This window comes from Pelodiscus sinensis, chromosome 2 (genome assembly GCF_049634645.1).
Source record: "Pelodiscus sinensis isolate JC-2024 chromosome 2, ASM4963464v1, whole genome shotgun sequence".
In the NCBI taxonomy this organism is placed as follows: Eukaryota; Metazoa; Chordata; order Testudines; family Trionychidae; genus Pelodiscus; species Pelodiscus sinensis.
This window is the reverse complement of record NC_134712.1, coordinates 114,017,034-114,034,488: the sequence shown is the minus strand read 5'-3', so window position 1 is coordinate 114,034,488 and position 17,455 is coordinate 114,017,034. Positions and strand designations below refer to the sequence as shown.

General features: G+C 42.0%; 1 protein-coding gene across 5 annotated transcripts in view; it reads right to left on the bottom strand.

Annotated features, from left to right (window-relative positions):
- Positions 1-17,455, bottom strand: part of RPP40 (ribonuclease P/MRP subunit p40) — a 215,569-nt gene that overhangs the window by 130,419 nt on the left and 67,695 nt on the right. The window contains exons 3-4 of one of the 5 annotated variants that reach the window (XR_012901669.1): positions 8,868-8,990; positions 1,301-5,133 (exon numbers count right to left, since the gene is read on the bottom strand). The exons of 3 other annotated variants lie outside the window; for them this stretch is intronic. The gene's annotated coding sequence lies outside the window, so the exon portion shown is untranslated. Of the gene's footprint in view, positions 1-1,300; positions 5,134-8,867; positions 8,991-17,455 lie in introns of those variants that run through there. One more of the 5 variants, XR_012901668.1, reaches the window with a different exon arrangement.

The following is a 17,455-nucleotide window of genomic DNA, read 5'->3' as shown; positions in this document are numbered from 1 at the left end:
CTATGCCAAGACAGACTTTTTGTATTCACTGTAAAGTCTTCTTCAAAGAACATCCTGAGGTGATAACATAATTAATCCATTAAAGTATTAAATAGAACTGGTGTAATCAATAGCTGTAGACTCACTGAATATTAGAAAAGAAAAGGTTATGCACCTTATGCAATAGGTGAAATTCTCCAACATGTATTTCATTATAGATGCTCCATTTCTGGAGGATCTCATGGGCTTCCTATCAGATTTTTGATAGCTGTGCCTGTTGGCCATGCAAGTACCCTATACATCCTTGTCTCATGCACAAAGGTTATATATGGCTGCGTGGATGAACTGCCCTTAGTTACTTTTTCACTACAAAGCTGCTGAGAGAAAACTCTTAAGCACAGGGGAAGGAAAGTTGATGGTGGAGTGCCCATGGGGTTACATCAGTTACAGCACAAGGCAAATAACTTTTTCTTTTTCCTAGTAGTGTTCTGATGGGTACTCCATTTCAGGAGACTACTGAATAGAGGACTGGATTATGACATTCCAAGTCCCTGAGATATGCAAAGTGTAAGAGGCGCCATAGCATTAAAAAAACCCTATGAATTTATTATTTTACAGAAAGGCCACTGAATATATAAACATGAAAACTTTATATTCTCACAGGAAAACCAGAGGATTTTTTTTTACACCATGAATAAGGAAAATTATCTCCTTTTCAGATGAATAAATTTAAAAACCTTTGATTAATTTTGTTAGGAAAATATAAAGTCTATCCAGAATATATATAAAATGTATTTACAAATATATATTCTAACTCAATTTTCACTATGAAACAATTAATTGTTGGGATTTTTTTCTAGACTATGAAAAGACAGTGACGGTTCCTAAATCTGATGGAGGGACGTCAACATAAATGTATACTCCTTAAGATCCACTTGACCCTAGTCCATAAGACGACCACCTGCAAACTCAATCACATGAAGTATGGATAGCACATGAAGCAGAAAGCGGCATGCACACTAAAATACACACCTGTACAGATCAAATGAAGAAAAAACTAACAAAGACAATGAAGGAAAACAGGAGTGAAGACACTATATGACTGAGCATGCTGGATTGTAAACAAAAAAATGGAGGCCTTGTGGCCATTACCAGCTTAGGGGGATGCTATATATGGTGTCACTCCTAAGATAAGTCCCATACAGGCATGAGCTTGGCAGGACAGCAATGAAAGAGGGTCCTCTTGGCTTTCCCGCTCCACAGGAGGAGATTCAAGTTTCTGCCTGTTGAAGCCTGGCCACCTCTGAGAGCAGCGATGCACACTATGCCTGGAGAGATGGTGTTGGTGCTGTGTGTGTGTGTGGGGGGGGGACGGGGAGGGGGGTTTTGGTGCTGCCCTTGGCACTGTGTGCATGGATGTGTACGCTTGCTCACTTGAGAAACAATGTTGATACCGGTAGCAGACGGCAGGGCACAGGGAATGGACGCCACCAATGTGGCCCTAGAAGGCAGCACTTGGGTTTGATGGTAAGATCCTGGGATCCAAAAGAACCGTTAGATCAGTGCTTGCTACTGCTGCGACCAGGGCAGCATAGGTGCTGGCGTGTCCCATGGGCTACGGTGCTGGGAGTGGTGCCAGGAACAGGAGTGGTATTGTCTGCACCCGGACCCAGAGGACTTCTCACCTGAATCTAATGAGTACTCAGAGTCCGACTAAGGGGGTACCAAGGCCGATGGTGCCAGGGAGAGGAAGCATGGCAATGGCAAGTGACATCACATCATATTCGGCTTTGCCCTACTGCTGGATTTCATGTGCTGCGAACGGTGCTGAGGAGGCCACGGGGAGACAGTGGCAACAGGGATGGCAATGCCATGGCTGTGCTGTTGCCACTCGGTGTGCCTGTGCTGAAGAAGGCGTCAGTGCTGGCATCTGCCATGTCAGGGATTGGCCGTCATGGCAATGAGATCCCTGGCAGCCTCAAAGGTGCCAGGTGTGGAGGGAAGGTTCAATTCTTCTTCCAATTCCACCTTACCAGGGGAAACAATCAACACGAGACTTGAATGCCTTAGCAGGGAAAGAGTCAGCAGGGCCGGGACTTATGTGGCACACCCTATTAGGATCTTTTTGTGAATGCTTGGCAGGGACTGGCCTCTCTCTGTCTCCTTCTTATGCTGTACTGGGGAGTGAGAAGGGTGCCACTTGCTCGGACCCATCTGCAACAAGAAGTGGTGCGTGTGGTCCCTCGAGGCACCTTTGTGAAGTGCTGAGGAACCCCACACCGAGGCCCACGCATTGCTCACCATCAGAGCTGGTGCCGACTCCGCACAGGTTCAGGGCAGAGAGCTGCCTCCATAAGAAGAGCTTCAGACAATGTCCTGCTCTTTCTTAGTTCGAATCCCAAAGTTCTTTCAAATAGGGCACTTATCAGTGTGATGACCCTCTCCAAGGCACTTGAGGCAGGAAGAGAGCAGATCAGCTTTGAGCACAGGCTTCCTGCAGCTCGGACTGGAACTGTGAACTGGGGGGAAAGCAATTGTACATCTCTGTAAGTGAACAAGTAAGGGTGACAAGCTGCTTAATCTCCATGGAGAAAGAGAGACGAAACAGAATGATGTGTATATTATGCAGGAAAGCTCAGGAATATTAGCAGCCCTGTAGACTTGTAGAGGAAGTTATACTGTTATTTCTCTCCTCTGAACAAAAGCAAAGAATGGATCCTTTTCTACAGCTATTGCAACACAGAGGAGATGCAGGAGATGAAGTGTGACTGGTGAAAAGCAGCAACAATCAATGTTATTTGTTGTGTAGTGTATCCCTTCCCTCCTAGAGAGCAAGATAATATAATACAGTTCAGTATGGATGATAAATACTGGCTAGAAATAGAGATTGAAATAATATTCAAAGTGAAATAAAGGCAATCAAGTCTAACAACTGTTGCCACTTCTATCAGTATGGAATTTGAGGTTTAGTTTTAAACTAGAGTAAAAAATTGGAAAGACATGAATAAAACCCCACAAAACTTATTTTATATTAAATATATTTACGATATTAAAACTACCTTTTATTTCTGTTTTCTGGCAGTAGTTTTTGGGGCTTCTTAAAACATTTGAGGATGTAGCGATATGGCTATTTTGTAAGATTTTTTTCACCAAATAATAATATATTTTAAATTGATAAGTATAATTTATGTACATTTTGCATGTACAGAGATTCAGAAAAGGGTTAAAAACAAAAATCAACCAAAAAATAAACCAAAAATCAAATGGGCATGAGTTAAACAAGAAAATCACAAATGTTAATCATAAACTGACAAAGTAAGCCAGGTCAAGAAAGGAAAAAAAAAATATAAAAAATGAAAACAGGAATGAAAAAACATGTTGCAGATGCACCTGAACTACTCCCATTCTTCTTGGTCTGTAAGTTGTCTATTCAAAATTGTTAACTGGTTACTTAGATAAACTAATAATAATAATAATAATAATAATTTAACAAACCGCAGTTATTCCTCAGTTTCCTTCCTTTCATCCCAGTTCCTAAAATGTATCCCTATATGCCATTTTGTAGACAGTTCAATAAATGAGATACGACTCATGATAAAGAAAAAAATGTAGACCGACACTCTCAAAATGTTCCTGCATCTTGTAATGTTCTAATGGAATTAATCATTTTTAAGAGAGGGAACATATCTGCAATTGGTAGAATCTTTCATTCTGGAGGGACTACTTAAGGATGGTCACTGCATTAATGATCTTTGCCATGGCTCCACAAAGCATCTGCTTTTTATCCCTCGCCCTCCCAGCAGCCAAACAAGTTCATAAATCAGAATGTTGAATTAAAAGGCTGATAAACCAGTGTGATTGCAAAACTAAACCAAAAATCAATAACAGGACATAAAGTATAGGAAACACATAGCCCCAGCAATAAGCTTGGTTACTTCTCTCTGTTCCTTTGCAGCCTCTCAGTTTGCTTCCTGACTCTTTTTCCCATGCATGACTGACTAAATTACAACTTGAAATAGAGACCACGTTTGACAGTTTGCAAGTGGATTTATTTCCCATGGTAAAGACTCATCAGTCCAATTCCTCTTTGAAATAATTTATAAAGCAAGTTCCTGACATCAGAATCATGTGACCCAATATAATCTTGTTGGGATTATAGCCTTGAACTGTTAAATTGTAATTTATCAGCAGGCAATACGGAGCACTCATTATTGCAACTTGTCCGGGAGTTAGTAGGAGGATAGAAAGTAATTGTAAGATAAGCAAATACATTTTATCATTCCAACTTAAACATATTTATTTAAATGGGGGGGGGGGGGAGAGAAGAAAGAATAAATATGCACAATGGGAAGGAAATCCCTACAATTATTTCAGGAATGCTCTAAATCTATTACTTTCGGTGATAATGTGGATATAGGCCAGTTTAGAAAGGATATAAACTACTATTCTCTTGTTTACTCTTTTCTTTAATATTTTAAGTTAATTTAGTATTCTTGAAAGGTGCTTTATATCTCTGGGGATTGATGTCCTCTTTTTATTCACAGAATAATTACACTAGCATCATGAATTACCCACATTACCCTGACAATGTATTTATAAACCTTATCTGGAGGAACCAACTCTCAGTGTGAGAGGTGAAATTAGTTTTCATGCTTGATAATTAATAATACTTAGTTTTTATATAGCTCTTATTTCTTTGCTAAGTATTTAAGTAGGAAATTTGAAACTGACATTTCAAAAGGTCAGTGAAAAACATGAAATTAAAACCTCCAATCTGGTTTTCTGCTTATTGAGCATGCACTTTGAAATGTCTTAAGAAAAGTGTATGTTTGTGTGACTTGTCTCACCAAGGTGAAGACTGGCTGGTGCCAGCTGGCTTGTTCTGGGAAAAAGCAGCAACTACCTTGGTATAGCCTTGGCTGTCACAGTCATGCGTGGCATTTAAAGTGCTACAATATCAATTTGGTGACTTGTTAATGACATCCTGGCACTGCTATAATGTGCACATAACTTCCCCCAAATAGCAGGGTCCCAGTTGGCATCTTTCCTAGTAGTTTCAACAAAAAGAATGAATAGTGAGTTGGGCGGAAAAGATGTTATCTGAACTCCAAACTCCTGGGCTGCAACATGTGTTAGGGTGATCTGATACATCTCCTGTAACATAAAATCAGTGCTTAGATAGTAAATACATGTTATGTACTTTGGCATTTATTATAGAAGACTCTTGGTTATACATTAGTCATGGTTGCAGAATAATTTAATTAGAACGCTTTCCCTTCTTCCCTCATTAATAACTTTTATAGAAATATTCACACTTTGGCTGAAATTTTCCAAGTCTTATACTTGATCAGTTCCCAAAGGAATATCCTCCCCTCCCAGGATATCTAAGCAAGATCCAGTCATTCATTTCCAAGTACAGCAAAAACAAAAAAGCAAACAACAGAATAATATTTTTCCTGTTTTAAAAAATTTGCAACCACACTTCTTTTTAAGAGGGGCTATACCAATCATGGTTGAAATACGAAACTTGACATGTATACAGATCCTCCATGAGAACCAGTTAAATGGCACTTGAATGTATTACTCTGTGTTATTAAGAGATACTATAGAATATACTGGATGTGCAATGTGAGTAAATTAATATAGTTGCAGCTATCTCTTTAAAAAAATCAGAAAGTTATAGAAGTTGATGCAATAGTAACACTAGCTTTTTTCCATGTAATCACATTTAATGGGAGAGAAGTTTATTTAATTACAATGAAGAGACACTGTGAATTTTAAATCAGTTTTTAAAAAAGTTAAAAGTCATACCACACACTACTGTGGCCCTAGGTTGCTCTGCCAATTTTTATCTTTTTATTTTTTTTTTAAAAAGGTTCTCCTGCTCATCTTGTTGCTGTGTGAAAGATCCACACAAGTAACACAAGAAGCCAACTGAATGAAACTGTAAAGAAAATACTATCAAATGCAGAAAGAAAAAAACCCAGAATATATTTAACTTCTTTGTTTCTGTAATTGTAACAGTCAAATGCGCTAGAGCTTCTGAAACACCCTCCATCAATACTCTTAGCAACTATTATTACTCACTAGGGATGTGAACGACTTGTTGACTAATCGCTTCCCCCCTTTGCTGCCTCTATCAGAAAGAGCAGCAAGGTGGGGAGGGGAGGGAGAGGAAGAGGTGCTTCAAAGCAGCAGCACTACATGGAGCCCGGGGTCAGCTAGGGACTCCCCTGCTAGCCCCAGGCTCCATGTAGCACTGACGCTTTTAAACGCTGCATGTAGCCTGACAGCTGACACTCAGAGTCCCAAGCTCACCCTGGGCTCCCTGCAGCGCTGCCACTTTGAAATGCTGCGGGGAGCATGGAGCCAGTGGGGTCTGCTTGAATCCCCCACTGGCCCCATGCTCCCTGCAGCGCTTTTGTCTTTGAAGACAGAGGCGCCCTTATCAACTAATCCAATAGTTGATGCAAATTGCACGGATTATTCAATTAGCCAATTGAAATTTTACACCCCTAGTACTCGCCAGGTACCAAGCTACAAAGTTGCTTTCTGAGCACTACAGCTAATAACATGGCACAATTATAATTTTAATATTACCCATGTACATAGTAAACACTGACAATATAAGGGTATTCTGCTTCTATATGTTATGTTCTATATATAGTAACAAACCAGTAAAACAGGTGAATCAAGAGTTAAAGCCCATTTATTCACCACCTGTACTAACACTGATCTATTTTGGCATTATAAAAATCTCTGCACACCAGAGTCTATTAAAAAAACAGCTTAAACAACAGCCCCATCTATTAAGGTACATTTAATATTTTAAGTTTTCTATAGAAAAAAGTCCTCTTCTCCTATTTATTCTTATTACAGAAAAGAGTATCTTATTACATTTTTCCAATACTTAAAACTCATCTGTTAAATCTCCCCTTTAAATGCCTTTTAAGAGAACTTTATATAAAACTATACTGTAATTTTCCAGCATCTGAGTAAAGTTCCATTAATACTACATTACTAAAAAGAGCAAGTTTTAGCTCTGTACATCATTTTTATCAAGTAGGTAGCTGATGCTGCTTTTTGGTGCGATTCCCAGTGATTCTAGTAATAAGAGTCAGGTATATTTAGAAATCATCAAAAGGAAATGTTTTTTGGCAAACAGATTCCTTATTAGACATATTAATACAGAACTCTGAGTAATAATTCATTTAAACTACAATATAGACACACACACTTCCTGGGCCTCTCAGAAGCAGTGCAAAGGCTTGAAGGATCAGGGGTAACAGAGGAGCGGAGGGAGAAGGAAGTAATTGCTAGAAGGAATTTAGGTGTGAACTTGGAAGGTTGTTGGGTGAGGGCAGGAGAAGAATGGAACAGGTTTTTTTTGGAGCTGAGAGGGATTGTTAGGGAGCCTCCACCATGCAGACACTAGGTGACCCCAAACCTTTCATATATATACACAGTCAGAAACATCTGCATTGTCCCCATGCATCTCTGCATCTGGGGCACCCAGAGCCATCCCAAAAGTAGGGAGACAGGAAACCCTCCCTTTCCCCTCCAAGCCAGAGCTAGAATGGGGCCAGAGAGTACGGCACCTACCCAGGATGGACGGAAAGCAGGCCCCCTTCCCAGGGTGGCGAAGAAACCCAGGCTCCCTACAGCTGTCCAGGCAGCTCTCCCTGACCTGGCTCTGCATGACAAGAGCTGTGCAGGCCGCTGTGGGGAGACAGGGGTGAGCAGCCCCAACCCATGCCTCTGCCGAGGGCAGATGGAGGGTTTTCAGCTTAGCTCTCACCAGGACTGCAAGACCACTCCTTTGCCAAAGCTGGGTTGGAGAGAGGCATGTGGACAGATGTGGGGAGCATCCATGAAGTCACAGACTCTCCACCTGCCCTGAACTGGGACCTCAGGGTCACAGGCTAGAGGCTTCTCTCCCCCTGCACTAGGGAGGGTGTACAGGCATGACTTCCACAATTCCTGGGCAACTTGGCCAAGTTCTGTGCTGGCTTGGCAAGAGGATGTGATGTTGGAGGGAGAGGAGAGGAGCCAGCCCTCCTCCCTCCATCCCCATGTATCCCTGCATCTCCACGCAGACACTCCCTCCCCTTCTTCCCCATATGTTCCTGCTCCCCCACTCCCATTCAGGCCCCTCAGTCTGTCCCTCCCACTAGCCCTTCTGAACTTAATTTTTTGACCCTACAGCAGCCCCACGTAAGACATGCTGTCCATTCCCCTATATCCTGTGCCTCCTGATCTGGGCCTATGGGTAGGTTACTGTGAGGAAAGCAGACTTTCTCTTCCCTATCCACAGCTGAAGCTGCTCCCACCTAAGATCAGCTGCTTTCTATTCTGGCAACACAATAGCCCATAGTGGATGAAAGGAATAACCATATTCCATATTTTGGGAGGGGGGAATTATGCATGGCACATGAGTTCTGTGCATACGCAGTGGTGCAAAATTCCCTCGGGAGTATTACTTTCATTTTCTTACATAATCTGAAACACCAAAGCTCAATGTTCATAAACAACCAACCTCATAAACTGATCAATGGCAGGATGAATCACACTTCATTTAGCTCTTTTATTTGCTCTGGTTGTATGAACAGCTCTAGTGTAAAAAATAAATTCATTGTGGAAGCCCCATAACACTTATTCTCATCATACCCAGCTATGTGCCTCAGAATCCAATGTGCTGGATGATATCAAACCACCATGCAATTTTCCTGGGTCATGTAGTCAACTCCATATATAGTAGATCTGATAAGTGACTTTTTTAATATTATATTGCGCTTTTCCCCCTAAATGTATTTTAAAATATTACATACAGTGCTGAATATGAAAGAATTTAAAAGCTGTGCAATATAATAAAGAAAAATGCCACTTACCTAACCACTCATAATGTGGTCTAAATAGTTCAGAGAGGCCTGTGTCTCACCAGCATGCAACATGCTGGGATGTCGAAGTAGACCAATAAACCAGTCAAATGACAATGAAGAATATCATGTAACCTAAAAGAAAAAAAATAAAAGTAATAATAAGCTGGTAGGTTCTTGGGGTTGTTATAATAATTAAATTATATTTTAAAAAAACATATTTTTGGAATAAATTATTACACGTTGGCATTTATCATACATACATTACTAAAATGGGTATTTTAGCAATGCCATTTGTACTTCACCTTTAATAAGTTTTCTTTTAATAAGTTCAGTGTTATTTCTTTTTAGTGAGGCAGAAAAAAAGGTTTATTGTCTAAATCAACACCATTCCTGCAACCTTTTCTTACGTGAGCTCCATTCATGAAGTGATGTTTTTCTTATTGTGGCTATAAGTGTCCCCATGGTCAAAATAGGAAAACCAAGCAGTTTGAGGATTACAATACATTAATTTTTAATCCAGCTACATCTAAAGAGAAGATTCCATTAAAATAAGGTGCCAAAATTGTTAAACTGGGCTTTAAAAAAAAAAAAAAAAAAAAAAAAGTAAACCTAAATGTGTTCTGACCTCAATGAGATTCGTTTACTCCTGGCAGAATTCTGTGCATCTGCAGATGTGCATAATTTACCAGACATAACTTTGCCCACCCCCATCCCGCATAAAATTCATTCTGCCCAAGAACTGCTGCAGATTTTCTGTTTGACCACCAGACACTGCTGTGGTGGCAGAACAGCCAGCTGCATTAATACAGCCTGCAGTTCTGGTGCCACAATGCCCAATGATGGGCAAGTCAGAATTGTAGAACTTCTTAGGAAGAATGAATTTTCTGTCAGGGAATAAGAAGTTTGTCACAGTACCCTGCCTGCAGAGGCAGGTTAGGATAGGGCTGCTGGGAGGGGTGGACCGGTGGTCACGGAGTGAAATTTAGAATGGCTACTGAGGGAACAGATTGGGGCTAAGGCTCAAGAGCTGGTGGGGTAATGGCCTTGAGTGTGGGAATGGAGAAAAGAGGGCTTCAGAGTCCCATGGGAATGGGTGTGGGAGAGAGGCTTGGGGTTAGCCAGGGTCTCCTCCCACCACCTTCTAGGTTCATTCCCAGGCTCTTTCCCTCTCCTTCAGCTTCTCCATTCTTCTTGACCCTTCCCTCCCAAGCCTTTGCACTGCTTCTGACGGGCACAGTAAATAGAGTTCTATATTCTAACTGACATGAACTACTCAAAGATCTGTATTAATATCCCCAGTCACGCATCAAAAAATTACCGGTATTTTTTTTCCTGCATTGTTACAAATATACTTGCTGACAGATATTTTGAAATAAATGATCAAACAATTGAAATTGACATGATTATATTGTGTTATTTTAACAAATAAAATATACATAATTTTGCAGAAATATAAAATATTGTGTGCAGAATTTTTACTTTTTGTTGCAGAATTCCCCTGGAAGTATCCCTCTGACACTATTTCAGTGTTCACAGATACCACAGTAAGAATAAAAACTGCATTTAGATAGCCACAAGTCTCTGAGGCCGGGACACTATCTAATACAAAATAATAAATACAATCTACTAATAAAAAGACAACCTCACCCAATTGCTGCAAGAGAGAGGAGTGCAGGAAGAGATAGAAAACCATGTCTTGTCACATGCCCTAGATTGCCTTTTTTTTTAAACATAAAAATTATGTATTGGATAACAACAACAACAACAACATCACACAATACAATATTCAAATAACTTGACAAGCATATATAAAATAACATTGAACAATGTAATGGATGGCCTCATTACTGCTATGAAAACAAAGTGTGGGGAGATCTGCTTCAAGTTTACCTCCTCAAGTATAGCCACAGCATCCTTAAATTGTATACAATAATCATGTTGCACAAAGTCTCTAAAGCCCAAGATGTCATTTGAAAGATGTTGAAACCTACTACATTTTCCATCCATATTCTAATACCATAATCTGTTAGTTTCAACAAGTCAGGTCTGTCCGTTCTGTTTTTATTTCAATAGTATTCATGGGAATTAGAACAAAAATTAAGCAATCGGCACTTGGAAAATAATGTCATTTGCAGGAAGAACCTGAAGGATCCATAGATATAATTGCGTAGCTAGCATCACAACAGCAATCCTGGACTCTTTTTTTTTTTAAATTCACATTAGCTGAAAATCTGGTTCAATTGCTACTTAAATACTAGAATTATAATATCTACATGACATGTTTCTGTTTCCATCTTACACCTCTATATAGTCTAGCTTTTAACAGATTTATCCACTCTCTAAATGATCTATGATGTGAAGTCAGTTATTTTATTATTAGTTATTTTTGCTAAAGCACAAGTCAGAGGAATAATAAAGAGAAGGCTTTAGTCTGATAAGTAATTCTACAGAAATCCTCATCAGTATTTCAGAATAAAATATTTTCCAGCATAAAGAAAATAATCACCATCTTGCTGCCATGTCCAACCAGGACGCAAATTCTTTCTACATTTTTCACTTATAATGAATAGTGAGGAAATTTATTAGCTACTATATATAATCACAAATTCCTTCAGAATAATTTGCTGCAGATCTGGGGCATAATCTTGTTCCCTCTACTGAAGTTACCCAATGAAATCAATGGGAACAAGACCAGGTCTCAAAAACTGTTTAGAAAAGCTGGACAAGCCCAGATATATGGGGCTGGATCTAATGCATTCCAGGGTGCTGAGGGAGTTGGCTGAGACTGCAGAGCCATTGGCCATTATTTTTGACAACTCGTGGCAACTGGGGGAGGTCCTGGACTTTTGGAAAAAGGCAAATGGAATGTCCATCTTTATAAAACTTAAAAAACATCTGAAGAAGTGAGTTTTGCCCACGAAAGCTCATGATGCCATCTACATGTTTTGTTAGTCTTTAAGGTGCTACTAGACTATTTGTTGTTTTTTACATTTTTTCCAGTCAGGCTAGGTCTACACTACGAGTTCTCTCAGCAAAATATATGCTAATGAGGGACTCATTTGCATGACCTGTGATCTCATTTGCATATTTTCTGCCAATCCATTTTTGTGCTGGGGATTTTGCGCAAAAAAAAGCAATGTGGATGTTTTCTTTTTGCGCCAAAAAAAAAACCTTTTTTCTACAAGATCCTTATGCCCCAAAAATGGAGATTTACCGATCTTGCGTAAAAAGGGTTTTTTGTGCAAAAAGAAAACGTCCACACTGCTGGTTTTTGCTCAAAAACGGATCGGCAGAAAATATGCAAGTGAGATTGTGACAAATGGAAATAAGTCCCTCATTTGCATATTTTTTGCCGAGAAAACTCATAGTGTAGATGTAGACCTACAGGCTAACTCGGCTACCCCTCTGAAACATCTTTATAAAATGGAAGAAAGACAACCCAGGGAACTACAGACGGGTCAGCCTTAGTCCCCAGAAAAATCATGGAGGAGATCCTCAAGGAATCCATTTCGAAGCAGTTAGAAGAGAGGTAAGTGATCTGGAATAGTCAGCATAGAGTCACCAAGGCCAAGTCTTCCCTAACCAAGCTGATTGCCTTCTATAACGAGGTCATTGGCTCTGTGGATATGGGGAAGGAAGTAGATACAATATCTACTTTGACTTTAGCAAAGCTTTTGATATGGTCTCCCAGGGTATGTCTAGACTGCATCCCTCTGTCGGCAGAGGGATGCAGATTAGGTAGGTCAACATAGCAAATGAGGCGCCTAAGTTGCATAAAAATAGCTGCTGCGTTTTGCCAACACAGCACTTTGTCGGCAAAAAGCAGCAGTCTAGAGGGGGAATCTGTCGAGAAAGAAAGCCTTTTTTGACAGATCCTGTAAACCTCCTTGCAGGAGGCATAAGGGATCTGTCGAAAAAGGCTTTCTTTCTCGACAGATCCCCCTCTAGACTGCCGCTTTTTGCCGACAAAGTGCTGAGTTGGCAACATGCAGCAGCTATTTTTATGCAAATTAGGCACGGGATATTTAAATCCCTGCCTCATTTGCAATGTCGACCTGTCTAATCTGCATCCCTCTGCCGACAGAGGGATTCAGTCTAGACATACCCTCACAGTCTTCTTGCCAGCAAGTTAATGAAGTATGGATTGAATAAATTGACTGTAAGGTGGATAGAAACCTGGCTAGATTGTTGGGTTCAATTGGTAGTTATGAACGGGATGATATCTGGTTGGCAGTCGGTACCAAGTGGAGTGCCCTAAGGGTCAGTTCTGGAGCCGATTTTGTTCAACATTTTATGACCTGAAGGTGAGAGGATTTTTTTTCCTATGGGATGACAAAGTGATGTCACCACGTCACAGCATCCACAAACTGTGGGGGTAGGCATAGGCGGGTAAAGCCCCACCCCCCCCAGCACTGCTCCTTCCACCCCAGGACCAATCCCTGGAGCCAAGCCCCATCCACTGCCATCTGGGCCCCCTCCGGCAGCCATGTGGAGAGCTCTGAAGGGCAAAAGGGAGAAAAGAGATGCAGCGGGCCTCAGCCCCAGGAGTGGCCACACCACAGCCTGGCTCCAGCTTTGAGATGTGGCAGCTGCCCAAATATCCAGGCGAGGGAGCATAGGCTTATCAAGTAGTTGACTCGACTACTCGTGTTCCCCCCGCCGCCTCTATATCAGAGGCAGCACAAGAGGAGGAGCAAGAGCCGGTTCCCCCCAGCACTGTCTCTGTTGTGCAGGGAGTGGGGGAACATGAGAGGCAGAGGTGCAGCCTTTTGAATGTAGTAACAGCAGCTGTAGTAAGATTAACTGTTTAATTGAAATTTAACATCCCTTGTCTGGAGCTGGCCACAGGAGCAGCCCCAGCCAATGGAGCAGCCCCCTCCCCACCCAGCAAGTGGCCCCAGCCGCTGGAGCAGCCCTAGCAACCCACCACGCGGCCCCAGCCCTGTGGACAGGCTCCCTGCCCTCTGAGCAGGCCCCCGACCACTTGAGCTGGCCTCAGCTCATCCACCCTGTGGCTGGTCATAATCCCGGCCGCTGGAGTAGGCCCCAGCTCCCCTACAATGTGGCAGGTCCCAGTCCCGGCTGCTGGAGCAGGCCCAGGCCACCACACACCGTGGCCCCAGCCAGCTGCTGAAGTGGTAGCCCCCACATGCGGCTTCAGCTGCCCCTACCCAGCACCCTCCCACCATGCCACCTCAGCTGGCTCTGCCCACCAGAGCAGCTGCCTGCCGCACCACTCGTCTTCAAGGTGAGTGCTGCTGCACAGCTCTGCAAATGAGGTGAGCGGGTGAAGAATTCTTTATGTGCAGCTGCGCAGGAACACACCTGGCTGGTGTGGCTGGGGATGCAGATGGGAGGAGAAAAGGCCTAGACTGGAGGGTGCAAGGAGGAGAGAGAAGAAAGGGCCCAGGCTGCCAGGGGCAGGGGAGGGCGGGCGGTGGGGAGAGGAGAAACTTCAGTTTGCAACAGTATTCTGTAGTATTTTTATTATGAATACCTGTTTTCCTACAAAGGGAGTTTTTAAAACAGCATCTTAGCACAATTATAATCTCAGGTTCCTGGACATGATAACAGAACATAAGAATATTGCATCATTGCAAAAGACTCCTCTACTCAGGACCTGAATTTCCCTAAGTATATTGCGACCCTGGTAGGTTCTTGCTCCAGCTGCCCTGGAATGTTGTTGCTCTGGAAGATCCCTGTGACCTGGCATGGACAGGGGTTGCTCCAGACGTCCATAGCAGCCCCTATCCGTGGCAAACCTGGTGTGTCAGAGGCAGGGGCAGTGCCTGTCTGCAGAGGGCCCGGCCCATTACAGGCAAGGGTCCCCTCTTAATTGGTAGGGATGTTGCATCCCTACTTAAAAATCCCTTCTTCGAGGCCCTGCCCCTGTTCCACCCTTTCTCTGAAGCTTCACCTTGCTCATTCCCTTCCCCTTCCTCCCCCATCCCCACTCACTTTCACCAGGCTGGGGTAGGGGGTTAGGCTGCAGGCTCTCGTCTTGGGCCAAGGGGTTTGGAGTGCGGGAGGGACTCAGGGCTTAGCCCAGGGTGGGAGTTCGGGGTCCAGGAGGGGGTTCAGGGTGCAAGCTCTGGGAAGGAGTTTGGGTGCAGAGGGACTCATATCTAGGGCAAGAGGTTGAGTGTAGGAGGAAGTTCAGGGCTGGAACAGGGGTTCAGGATGCAGGCTCTGGCTGTGCACTGTTTAACTTGAGATGGCTTCTGGGTGGTGGAACAGTGGGGCTAAGGCAGGCTTACTCCTGCCCTGGCCCTGCACCACTCCTGAAAGCAGCTGGCATGTACACCAATGGCTCCATGGACCATGTGCTGCCCCTCATCTACAGGCACTGAGCCCACAGCTTCTACTTGTCACGGTTCCCCAATACTGATCAATGGGAGCTGCAGGAGCGGTGTCTGCAGGCAAGGACAGCATGTGGAGGAGACCCCCTACTCTGCCTTTCTCAGGGTCTGCAGGGATGTGCCAGCCACTTCCAGAAACAGCAATTATCACAGGGATAATTACTCCAGCTATGACAGGTTAAGCATTTTAGAACTCACTACTCAAAGAATTGAATTTAAGTGTAAAAGAAAAACAAAAATTATTCATTGCACAGACCAATCAAAAACCAAAAATAACCCACATTGCAAGCAGTGAAAGGAGTAACAACAAACCCAGTCAGGACCCAATTGCCCACTGCTCTGCTGAGCAGCTTCTCACAGGAAGGTCTGTCCTCTGATTGGTTTCTTTGAAACCCTTCCTTGATTAGCCAGGGCTCTGTGCAAGTTCCCTCCAGCCTGCTTTTACCTCTTCTGGCCAGAGTGGGACAGCTGCATATTCAGAATTCTGGTGTAACACAGGGAGGTTCTAACAGATAAAGGATGCGGGTAGGGAAGGACAGATTACAGGATTTTTGGATCAAGGTTTGTGATTGAAAAACATCTCTCTCTGATATTTAGAGGACTGGGATCCTGATATTTGATTGAGTGTCCCAGATGCTAGTGTTATAAAATAGTCATAACATAATGCAGACACTGTATTTTTAAAAATTCTGCAATAGATGAAAAAAGCTGGCTATAAGGTAGGCATCCTATCATCCATATCATGTCAACCCAATCATACTTCATGTCACCCATATCAAGCAAATCCATAAATTATAAACATTATTTAAGACTGCATGTTTGAGGATGTTGCATTTGGGAATTAGAACAAAGTAAAAGTTCTCTAACAGTAGCTACCAAACAAAAATAAGTGAAATCAAATTCATGTTAAGATTTATTTATCAACTTACAGTTGTATAACATATGCGAAAAGCAATAATCACAGTGTTTCTGAGAAGCCATTTTTTCCCCACTGCAATGGTCTATGCCCAGACTAATATTCTACTACTAGATTCATGGCTGTGAAATGTAAACTTTCATTCTACAGGTCCAAAAATATCAGATTAATTATTCTAGCTTAGCCTAGCCTAGAAACCAGGCTGGGCATGAAAAGCAATAATTTAGAGGAATAGGAAAACCACCTATGTCTTAATATGCAGAAGAATGTTTATAAAGCACATTACTATTTTAGCTGGCTTCCCATGACTACCCCATCCTCCACACTCTTATAGAAACTCTTGAAATATCTGTCAATTGGCTACCCTCTGAGAATCAGACTGACATGAGATGAACCAAGCCCTTTGTGTTTAGAAATACCATCCTTTACTTAAGAACTTAAAGGGTGAATTCAGTGCTTAAAAGTTGGACCAGAATTAAAGAAAGGAAATAAAAGTCTCCAATTATTTCACAAGTCTAACTATGCTTTTATTTCTTTTGCTGAAAAGAATTCAGGGAAGCATCATTGTAAAAGCATTTTAAATGAGAAGCAAATGGCATTTAAAGCAGCTTCATTTCCTATTTAGGGTGGACTTGAGAGATGAGGGGAGGGAGTATGTAGGAAGGAGTGAGGCTGAAGAGAGAAATAAAAGCACAGTAGCTGGCACTTCTGTGCAATAATATTACCAGCCTGCTGAGAGCAATTACAATAACACAGACAGCACTCTCTTTATTGTGACCTTATTGAATTAACTGTGAGGGAGGGGGGAACCCTGAGATTCAGCAGGGAATTTATTAGAAAATTTTAATGCCAACTTAACTTTGATCCAAAGGCCTCAATATTAAAGGTCATATCCATTACTATACTGTGGGAAACTTTGGGTCTCTTTGCTGCTATGTTCTATCCCTCCCTATCCTTGTTTTCTTTTATAAAAATAGGTCAGAACTCTTCCTTCCTGTCTCTAAGCTTCATGGCACTTGTGTATTAGAAACACAGTATTACGGTCTGTGTTTTATAGTAATAGTCAGGAAGTAAAACAAAGAAACTTAATTTTTACAATTTCAAATGAAATCTTAAGCAAGCAAATAATAAATAAAGATTGAAAAAACCTACAAACCTACATAAACACCTTCAGTACTTTGAACTCATTACTGCTATTTAAGTACACAGTTATTTAAATATATCTATATATCAATAAATTAACAGGCCACAAATAATGAACCATAGTCTACTGGAACTCACAGTAAACTGCCACACAGCATGTGTGTAACTCCTGTTGACTT